Source organism: Cherax quadricarinatus, chromosome 78 (genome assembly GCF_038502225.1).
Source record: "Cherax quadricarinatus isolate ZL_2023a chromosome 78, ASM3850222v1, whole genome shotgun sequence".
Classification (NCBI taxonomy): Eukaryota; Metazoa; Arthropoda; class Malacostraca; order Decapoda; family Parastacidae; genus Cherax; species Cherax quadricarinatus.
This window is the reverse complement of record NC_091369.1, coordinates 17,294,247-17,304,089: the sequence shown is the minus strand read 5'-3', so window position 1 is coordinate 17,304,089 and position 9,843 is coordinate 17,294,247. Positions and strand designations below refer to the sequence as shown.

Below are 9,843 nucleotides of genomic sequence, written 5' to 3'. Positions count from 1 at the left end.
AGTTTCAAATTTAGGTTGGATAAGTACATGAGTGGGAGGGGTTGGATTTGAGAGGGACTTGCACATCGGAGCTTGTTTCTTGGGTGGCATTGAAAATTGGGTTGGTCAAATCTTAGTGGGATGAATTGTAAAGGACCTGCCTAGTATGGGCCAACAGGCCTGCTGCAGTGTTCCTCCTTTCTTATGTTCTTATGTTCTTAAATATTCATGTACTTTACTCTTTTTTTGCACAAAGACATGTATATGTTTCCGTAGTGTAGTGGTTATCACGTGCGCTTCACACGCGCAAGGTCCCCGGTTCGATCCCGGGCGGAAACATTGTTTATATTGAAGATTTTATGAAATGTTATTTCTGTGATACAACAGTTCCATCGTCACTTTGTGACACTTGTAGTGAGTCATAATAAGATGCTCTTTATAACATAATTATTTTATTAATGAAGTACAAAATACCTCTGATAAATCACCTGTTCCGAATTATTTAACAATGTCTGGTCAGAAAAACTTAAATAACAAATATAATTAAAACTATTACAGCTTAACTCGATTGCAAACAAACTATGCCACGGGTGGGGTTAGAACCCGCGACGGTTTGGAGTTATGAGGCTCTCTGATCGCGGGTTCTAACCCCGCCCGTCGTATGGTTTATTACAGCTTAATTCGAAGTATCTTTCACTGCTTTGATTTTAAGTTTTACATTTTTATGAATATCATAATAATATTGAGATACAACAAGATAATGGCGGAATGTATTGGAATATTGCTTAGATTTGGAGTTTGGTTATGAAAAAAAAAAATAATAAGAAGTAGTTCAGACCAAATATCTCTTCGTGACTCAGAATAAAAACTATAAAAACTGCTTTTACGATGACAAAGAAAAGCAGATATGTCCTCAACGCTCGTGAGAGGCAGTGTAACTGCCTTGTTACTGCTTCTCGTAACAGCAGCAGAGGAACTCCAGTTACTTTCTCTCAAAGGAAAAGTAGCTATAACTCAGCCCTCTCTTTATCCCTCGTGGTCAAGAAGCTGGATATAAATTCTCTCAAGAAACATAAAACTATTACCTCATCAGTCTGAAAAAAAGCCAGAATGCTGATGAGGGAAAGTTGCTGAAGACCGTCCTTCTTCCCCTCCGAAGATCACTTTAACCAGAACTTAAACATTGTTAAATGTGAGATCAATATGATGAAATTTTCTCAGCAATCCTATAGAGTTTCAGACTTATTTTCAAAATTACTTGGACAGTGTGATCACAGGTGGTAGTGTGATGGCTTGTGACAGCCGATCATAACTAAGTCACAGGCAAAAAGAACTCAGCAGGGCCGAGCAAGGGTAAAGCAAACAACCAGGGGTAGATTTATTTACCCCTGATTGCATTACTTCATCATTATATACACTATGTACAGTATTAATAAGAGTAAAATGTATTGGAAGTGTTACAAATGAGAACCACTAAAAGCGCTGAAGACGTCATCTTTGCCGAAGTTGATTGGCAGATTTACCTAACAATACGCACAGCAGTGGGGCTCCCATAGCTGATACACTATGAATTGCTAGTTCACTAGTCGAAAGGTCATGCTAAGTAGAAGTGTGACGAACGTCGAATAAAATATACCATACTCAGTGCACGCCACACTCCAGTTTCAAAGTTCGCTGTAATAGTTAAAGCATCCGTCAATAGCGTAGTGTGTCAACATGGAACACAACACAGCTAATAAATGGAACCGATGTTTCTCTAATACCATCCAACACAGCCGGCAGCGTCACCCAAATGTAAAAGCTGATGTAAGTGACTTTAATGCCTAGTACTTGCCCCAAAGTGAGTCGGTAAACAGTAGGACATAAGAAAGTCCAAAACACCAGCGAACGAAGGCAATATGTTTCCTCACACACATACAAAAAAAAAACTTATTTTTTGCTTTCCGTCGGGCACGGAGGCAGAAACTTCTGACACTCCTGATACCCAGGAATGTAAGGGCTAGATCAAGGGTGTTTCACTTGATTTACGAGGCCCTATCCAACTGCCATATTGAAACAACTTATTCAACCCAAGATCCGACTCCCTAGTTAAGGTTAGCATTCTCCTAACATTTTCTCTCGGACATTGCCAGAGATACGGCCAGAGGTGGAGTAGAGCTTTCCATTATCCTGACACAATCTGGAGAATCTTTTAACAAGACAGAGGGAAATACTACACATCAATACTACACATCAATACTACACATCAATACTACACATCTACACTACGTTATATAAACTCTATTATATCCTTCAATTATTATACTACAGGAAAATTATAAAAAATTCCACAGGTTTCATAACTAGCCAATACTTAAACAAAGTTCTTTCCTATAGCAATATGCTCAACTTACAGACAGTTGGTAACCAACTCGTGAACAACGAAACATTTTTCTCTCCTAAATCCTACTTTGGAATCTCCTGTTCTTTGCCTTCCTTATATGTTCAATCTCTTCAGTCTTAAAAACTTTCCGTTCCTTAGACATCAAACTTCACGACGAACTAACACCCTTCGTAGTAATCTAGTAAAATACTGGTTTCCGAGCATAATTTTTATGAATAGGAACTAAGAAAACGGCTTAAATGAAGTACTATCAGAACCTGGGAGTTTGCCCACTCGTATTAAGGAGCAATAAGCTTCTGTAACTCTAAAAGTATTTACTTCAGTGGAGCAATCTGGCCCATTTTGACATATATGACTAGCACTAAAGAAATGTGCCATACAAGAATCCATTTTATGCTAATCTGTTGTGATATTCCCAAGTAGCTTAATGTTCCCCAATGATTGTGGTTTGCTGGACTTAATACTGGTAGCAGACGTCTTACTCAATTTGATGCAGTTAGCCTTGTCATGGCCAAGTTCATGGCAGTAGTGACAGGACAACTGTCTGGGAATCTTGTCTCTTGCACGATTCTGTTCTTCAATTGGGTGACATATCTCACCTCCAGTTTCCGTCTTTGATCCTTTAAGTAATCACAGAGGCCTATTACGGTGAAGTGTTTTAAAAATTTTGTATAAAAAAAAGCGGTCCATATATGTCATTTTCCGGCATTTTTACTGAAACCGGACACGTATTATTCCTGGTCAGGCAGAGTGGCCAGGAGACAGGAGAGTGAGGTGTGTTTAGTTCAGTAGGTGAAGCACAGCAGATGGAACAAGATGTAGTTGTGTAAGTAAGTGGTGTGATTTTTTTGTTGATACGTTTATACTCTGGGTTATTTTATTGTTTTAAGTGTTCTCTTGGTGAGCGATAGTGAGAGGACTAGTGTGCAGAGACCTGTTTAAGTTTTGGGAGAGTGCTTGTATAGTGTTTTTGTGTGCTGCTAGACAGACCAGCAGCAAGGAGGGGTGTCATGGAGCTTCCCTGTTTATAAGTGTTTATATATTTAGTTTTACTCACTAGCAGCAGTGTGCTAGTGAGGTAATGTGAGCTGGAGTAAAGATGTTGGTTGTAGTAGAGTAGATTCTAGGTTGTATTTACTTTATGATTAATATGTGTATTTTTGTATAGGTGAGTTCTTCCATATAATACATTAACTATTTAAATTTGAAAGTACATGCTGGCCCTAGAGTGGTTTCTTTTTCTATTTTTAATAATATGAATGCCCCTAGACAGGCAGGCCATTTACTCTTTAATATCCAGGACTTTTTATTTCTGTTACGTGAGCCAAAAAAGTGGTAACATGGTGGCCTTCAGGAAAGAATTATTAAATTTAGGATGATAATTCACATTTGAAACCTGAGGAGTCAATATTTAAAGGAAGGATTTATTTAATACTTATAGTAATAACTTCTTTCTGATGTAATTCTGTCTGAATTTTGTATGTGCATATTTAGTGATTTAGGGAGTTATTTAACAAAAATAATTCTCTGTGAATAATAATAATTTAATGTACGTACCTAAATGCTTTACTGTGTGATTTATTATTTTGCATTAGTGATGTCTACTGTAATAAGCAAGTGTTTTGTGCTATTAATTTCTAAGATGTGTCTAAGCAGTAGAGATTCTAGTGCTGACAGGGATCTGGGAGCAGATGCTGCATCTCAAAATGTAACAGGTAACCGGGTAGACATATTTAATTTGGAACATGCTATAAAGTTTGTCCCAAAATTTTTGGAAAAATAGCCTGATAACTTTTACACACTGAAGAAATAGCAAAATCCCAGAAGAGGCCAGACAGTAACTGGGCCACATTAGCTAGAACTCAGTTAACTTGTAAAGGGGTAATTAACCCTTTATCGGGCAGGCTGTAAATGACCCTTCAGTAAGTACAATTATAAACTTTAAAGGTACCATGCCTACCTGAGGTAGACTGGATCCCTCGTCCCTGGGGAACTGGGCTTTTCCTACCTGTTCCCTGATTTCCTGCACCTAAATCTGACTTACCACTTCCTTGAGCGGGTGATTGAGAAGTGGACTTAAAGCCCTGGGAAACAGGATTCTGGTGGTTAGTAGGCTAAAAACTCTTTGGATTATGAGGCCGAAAAAATGGACTAAAAATGTGAAATCTCTTACTCCTCCTAGGTAGTGGAGAAAAATTATTATTAACATTGCCTGGGTGATAACTATTTCCAACCTTCTGGTTAAAATCATTAAAATCTTTTTCCTCAAGATATGCCTTAAGGTCAGGAGGAACTCTGTTTAAAAGATCCTCTAGTAAAATTAAAATCATTATTCCTTCATAAATACCTACAACATCCTTGGAGTGGCACCATTTATTCAGCAGCAACATCTCCTTTCCATTTTGCACCAAGGATTAACCTTTCTGAAACTTTAAACCTCTAAATTTCTGCCTATACCTCTCTGGCAATATCTGATAAGCCAATAACACAACATCCTTCATCTCATAATCTGAAAATTCATGTTCCTCTAAAGAATTAACAGCTTGTAAGGACCAGGCTGTTGCACAAGACTCTCAAGTAAGTACCCCAGTTACACATGCAGTTACTTGTATTTGCAGTTTTCCCCAGAGTACACCAGGAAGTTCAGCTGCTTTAGACCCTCTGATGAAGGTCTTTTCAAGTAAGTCCACAGTGGCCTTGCATCAAAAGGAAGGTAGGGTAGAAGGTGTTCTGTATTTAAGGGATGAATGTAGCACGTTCTCTCTGCGCAAGGATGTAATACCAGTGTCAGAGGATACTTACACTGGAAAAGATATTTTTTTTTAAAGGGATTTCAGGATCTACTTTTAGGACTCCTGTACATAGATTGTGGGTGAAGTCTGTTTGCCAGTCTGGGTACCTGCCTGTAGGTATTACAGATGATTTATCTTTTTCAGGTGTTGACCTACTACTAGGCAACAATGTTATGGGTCTCCTCAAAAGTGAGGAATATTTGGTTTGGAGGGACCCTGATTTACAAGATTTTAAGGTGAAAATTAAAGCTAAAGTGACTGAAAATTTTTCAACTTGTACTATGACTAGCCAGGTGAGCAAGGGAAGAACTTCTGTGCCTCACCTTGATCTTTCTTCTGACTATGGTGACAGTTTGGGCCTGGGGAGCCTGTTCATTGAGTCTGTCCTGCAGGAGACTCTGGGCAGTGATGAACCGGCCCAGGGCTAACCCGGTTTAGGGAAGGGGTATCTCATTGCTGGCATGGGAGTGAATACCCTGACTCTGAAGTAGCTGGTTGAGGTCCAGGGATGTGGTGACTCCCTGAAGGCTGTTACAGAGGAAGTGGTTCCCAAATTTAACAAATGTTTATTTTACAGTCCCATTTGAGGATAAGGTTCTGATTTTTTTTTTTGTTTTTGTTTTTTTTACAGATTCTCGATGGAGGATATTTCACAGTTGAGAAGGGAGACCCCCTCAAGGAAGGTTCCTTGATGTTGGTGAGGGGCCCTTGATTTAGGGAATTGGATCTGTGCTCCAGTTCCCCGAATTAAGCCTGAATGCCTTCCACATCCCCCCCCCCCCCCCAGGCGCTGTATAATCCTCCGGGTTTAGCTCTTCCCCCTTGATTATAATAATAATGAGAAGGGAGAGCTGGATAATAAATGTTTACCAGTCACTTATCTTTTTACCAGGTTACCAGAGTTCCTGCCCCTTAATAATTTTGTGTGTGTGGCTTTGAGATTTCTGGTGAAATTTTGTCAGTTAGGCTTTCCACAAGCCAACCAGAAGTCCAATTTTATAAAATTTTATGTAGTTTTGAGAGACTTAAGGTTAAATTTACGAACCTCTATCACTCTGAGAGTCGAAGAAAAGTAGAGTAGTTTCATTAGTCTCTCAGGACGATGCATGTTTGTTGTACCCAGTACCAAAAGGACTGGAATGAGGGTATTCCCCTTCTTTTAACTGCCGTGCAGGGAAGTACTCTGGAATCATTAAGTCATGGGCTAGGTGAGGATGGTGATGCTTTCCCCTCGGAGTTTATCTCAGATTCAGAGACTGTTGGGCTAAGATGAGCTGGACTGCACCAGCGAACCAGCCTGCCAATCTGCCTAGTTGTAACGTGGGACCGTGAGGTGGTGATACATAATGTAGAGGCTAGAGAGGAGGTATTGGCACTGGAGTCGGCTCCTGGGAAAACACTGATTAGTAGTGAATGGCACCTGCTGGTGGATGAGGTCTCTGATGAAAATAAAACCCACACACCCAATCAGAAAAATGCGTATGGTTACCTCTATCAGCAGTCTGAAATGACTAATATTATGAAAGGTAAAGTACAAGACTTTGAAAGTGTACTTTTGATGCTGGTATGGAAAAGTTGGGGCGTTGGATCAGCCGCCATGGAACTTTCCAAATGTGTTTTACGTTAGAAAAGGAAGCATGAATCTCCATGAGGTAAATGTAGCTGAGCAAATTCAGTGTGTTTTGGGTAGAATAACTTTATTTGAACAGTGGTGTATAAAGTTGTGGGAAGAGATGGATATGGTGGAAGATGTGAAGTTTCTTCTATACTTTTACTGTACTCAGTGAGTCAGTGGACATTGCCTTTCAAGAGTCTCGTCTCAGCATGTTCACTGACTGCCGCAAAATAAATTTGATAATTAATGCTGAAAGGTTTCCTCTTATGAATAATTTCATTAATGTACTAGATACAAAAGATGTAAGTATGTGTCAGGGTTATTTGACTTTTATGATCCAGTGTGCCAGTTATATATCTACGCTTGAAATTATACTCTACGGATACTTTAAATTTTTGTATAACTTTAAATATAATGTGAAATTGCTTTACACAGCCTGTTGCAAACTGGTAATAGTGTTAGTGCTCCTGTAATGAATGGTTTCAATGTTGCACTGCCATTTTCTCTGCAACTAGACGCCAGTTTTGCTGGTGTTAGTGCTGGGTTGTTGAAAAATGCAGCAGGACAATTACTGCCGGTAAACTTAAAAGTCACCAGAGAATTTTTGCCTCAACTGAAAAAGAGGCTCTTGTTTTGTTTTGATTATGACAATTTTTTTTCAGTATAGTGATCTCAGTCGTACGTTTCCTTCACGTACCGAGGAACAACACTCAAATGCTCACTTTGGTGGTTCGTTATGTAAAGGGAACAGAGGTTGTAGTTGTTCATGTGTTTTCTCGTGTGTACTGTACATAATATAGTGTAGACATTTATCTGCTCTCGTTTTACAGTGGTTTGCAGTAGGTGAGTAAATGGTATTCTGACCACCTAGTGGACAGAAGCTCGGTGAACTGGTGGAGGGAGGTATCAGATTTTCTGATAGTACTTCATTTAAGCCTTTTTCTTAGTTCATATTCATAGAAATTATGCTCAGAAACCAGTATTTTACTAGATTACTGCGAAGGGTGTTAGTTCGTCGTGAAGTTTGATGCCTAAGGAGCGGAAAGTTTTTAACATTTAAGAGACTGAACATATAGGGAAGGCAAAGAACAGGAGATTCCAAAGTAGCACTTAGGAGAGAATAATGTTTCGTTGTTTGAGAGTTGGTTACCAGCTGTCTGTAAATTGAGTGTATGGCTATAGGAAAGAACTTTATTTAAGTGTTGGCTAGTTATGAAACCTGTATATTTGTTTTTTCATAATTTTCCTGTAGCATAATAACTGAAGGATATAATAGAGTTTATATAACGTAGTGTAGATGTGTAGTATTGTCTTCTGTCTTGTTAAAAGATTCTCCAGATTGTGTCCCGATAATGGAATGCTCTACTCCACCTCTGGCCGTATCTCTGGTAATGCCCGAGAGAAGATGTGAGGAGAATGCTGACCTTAACTTGGGAGTCGGATCTTGGGTTGAATAAGTTGTGCCAATGTGGCAGTTGGACAGGGCCTCAACTTAGGCAAAGATGACGTCTTCAGCGCTTTTAGTGGTTCTCATTTGTAACACTTCCAATATGTTTTACTCTTATTAATACTGTACATAGTGTATATATTGATGAAGTAATGCAACCAAGGGTAAATACATCTACCCCTGGTTGTTTGCCTTGCCCTTGCTCGGCCCTGCTGAGTTCTTTTTCCTTGTGACTTAGTTATGATCGGCTGTCACAAGCCATCACACTACCACCTGTGATCGCACTATTAAGACTGTCCAAGTAGCTATGAAAATAAGTTTGAAACTATGTAGGATTGTTGAGAAAATTTCATCATACTGATCTCGCCTTTAACAATGTTTAAGTTCTGGTTAAAGTGATCTTCGGAGGGGAAGAAGGACAGTCTTCAGCAACTTTCCCTCATCAGCATTCTGGCTTTTTTCAGACTGTTGAGGTAATAGTTTTATGTTTCTTGAGAGAATTTATATCCAGCTTCTTGACCACGAGGGATAAAGAGAGGGCTGAGTTATAGCTACTTTTCCTTTGAGAGAAAGTAACTGGAGTTCCTCTGCTGCTGTTACGAGAAGCAGTAACAAGGCAGTTACACTGCCTCTCACGAGCGTTGAGGACACATCTGCTTTAAAAGAACAGTTTTCAATCCATTATCATTCAGAAGCAGTATGCCTAAATCTATAACTTATCATGTACTGTCTAACTCTGTCAAGGTAAAAGAAGCTTTTGCAGTTTTATTCTAATTCATGAATATTCATTTGGTCTGAACTTCTTATTATTATTTATTTTTTCATAACCAAACTCCAAATCTAAGCAATATTCCAGTGCATTTCACCATGACCTTGTTATATCTACTATGTCTCAGTATTAATATATTCACTAAAATGAAAAACTTAAAATCAAAGTAATGAAAGATACATCGAATTATGCTGTAAAAGTTTTCATTATATCTGTTATTTAAGTTTTCTGACCAGACAATGTTAAACAATTCGGACCAAGTGAAACATTTATCAGAGGTATTTTGTACTTCATTAATAAAATAATTATGTTACAGTCCCTCATAATGTGCATCTTATTATGACTCACTACAACTGTCACAAAGCGACGATGGAACTGTTGTATCACAGAAATAATAATTCATAAAAGTCTTCAATGTAAACAATGTTTCCGCCCGGGATCGAACCGGGGACCTTGCGCGTGTGAAGCGCACGTGATAACCACTACACTACGGAAACATATATATGTCTTTGTGCGAAAAAAGAGTAAAGTACATGACTATTTCTCAGATTATAGCATCGACACCATGCCCAGCCCTTCTAGGGTAGGGTAGGTGCCTGAGCCAGAGCTTGTAGCTCACAAGACTGTCATTCCCATTAGCCCTCCTGGGGTGAGGATGGCAGACCAGAGAGGCCTAGCTTGTGGCTAGGCCTGGGGACAGTTGATCCCAAAGATGAGGAGGTACTTGTGCCTCCTCCCATGGGAGACTTAGGTCTCAGATACTCCCTAAAGAGGGAGCCAAGGCCGGGCCACCACTTGGAAAAGGCCCGGGCCGGGAGAATACCGGCGAATCATTAATAAAAATAATAAATCAGATTA

At 39.3% G+C, this 9,843-nt stretch overlaps 2 non-coding genes across 2 annotated transcripts; one reads left to right on the top strand and one right to left on the bottom strand.

Moving 5' to 3' along the window:
- Window positions 1-245: 245 nt before the first annotated feature.
- TRNAV-CAC (transfer RNA valine (anticodon CAC)) lies at window positions 246-318 on the top strand. The gene has a single exon. It is a non-coding gene; the product is annotated as a tRNA-Val (tRNA).
- A 9,091-nt stretch (window positions 319-9,409) lies between these two features.
- TRNAV-CAC (transfer RNA valine (anticodon CAC)) lies at window positions 9,410-9,482 on the bottom strand. The gene has a single exon. It is a non-coding gene; the product is annotated as a tRNA-Val (tRNA).
- Between the last annotated feature and the right edge of the window lie 361 nt (window positions 9,483-9,843).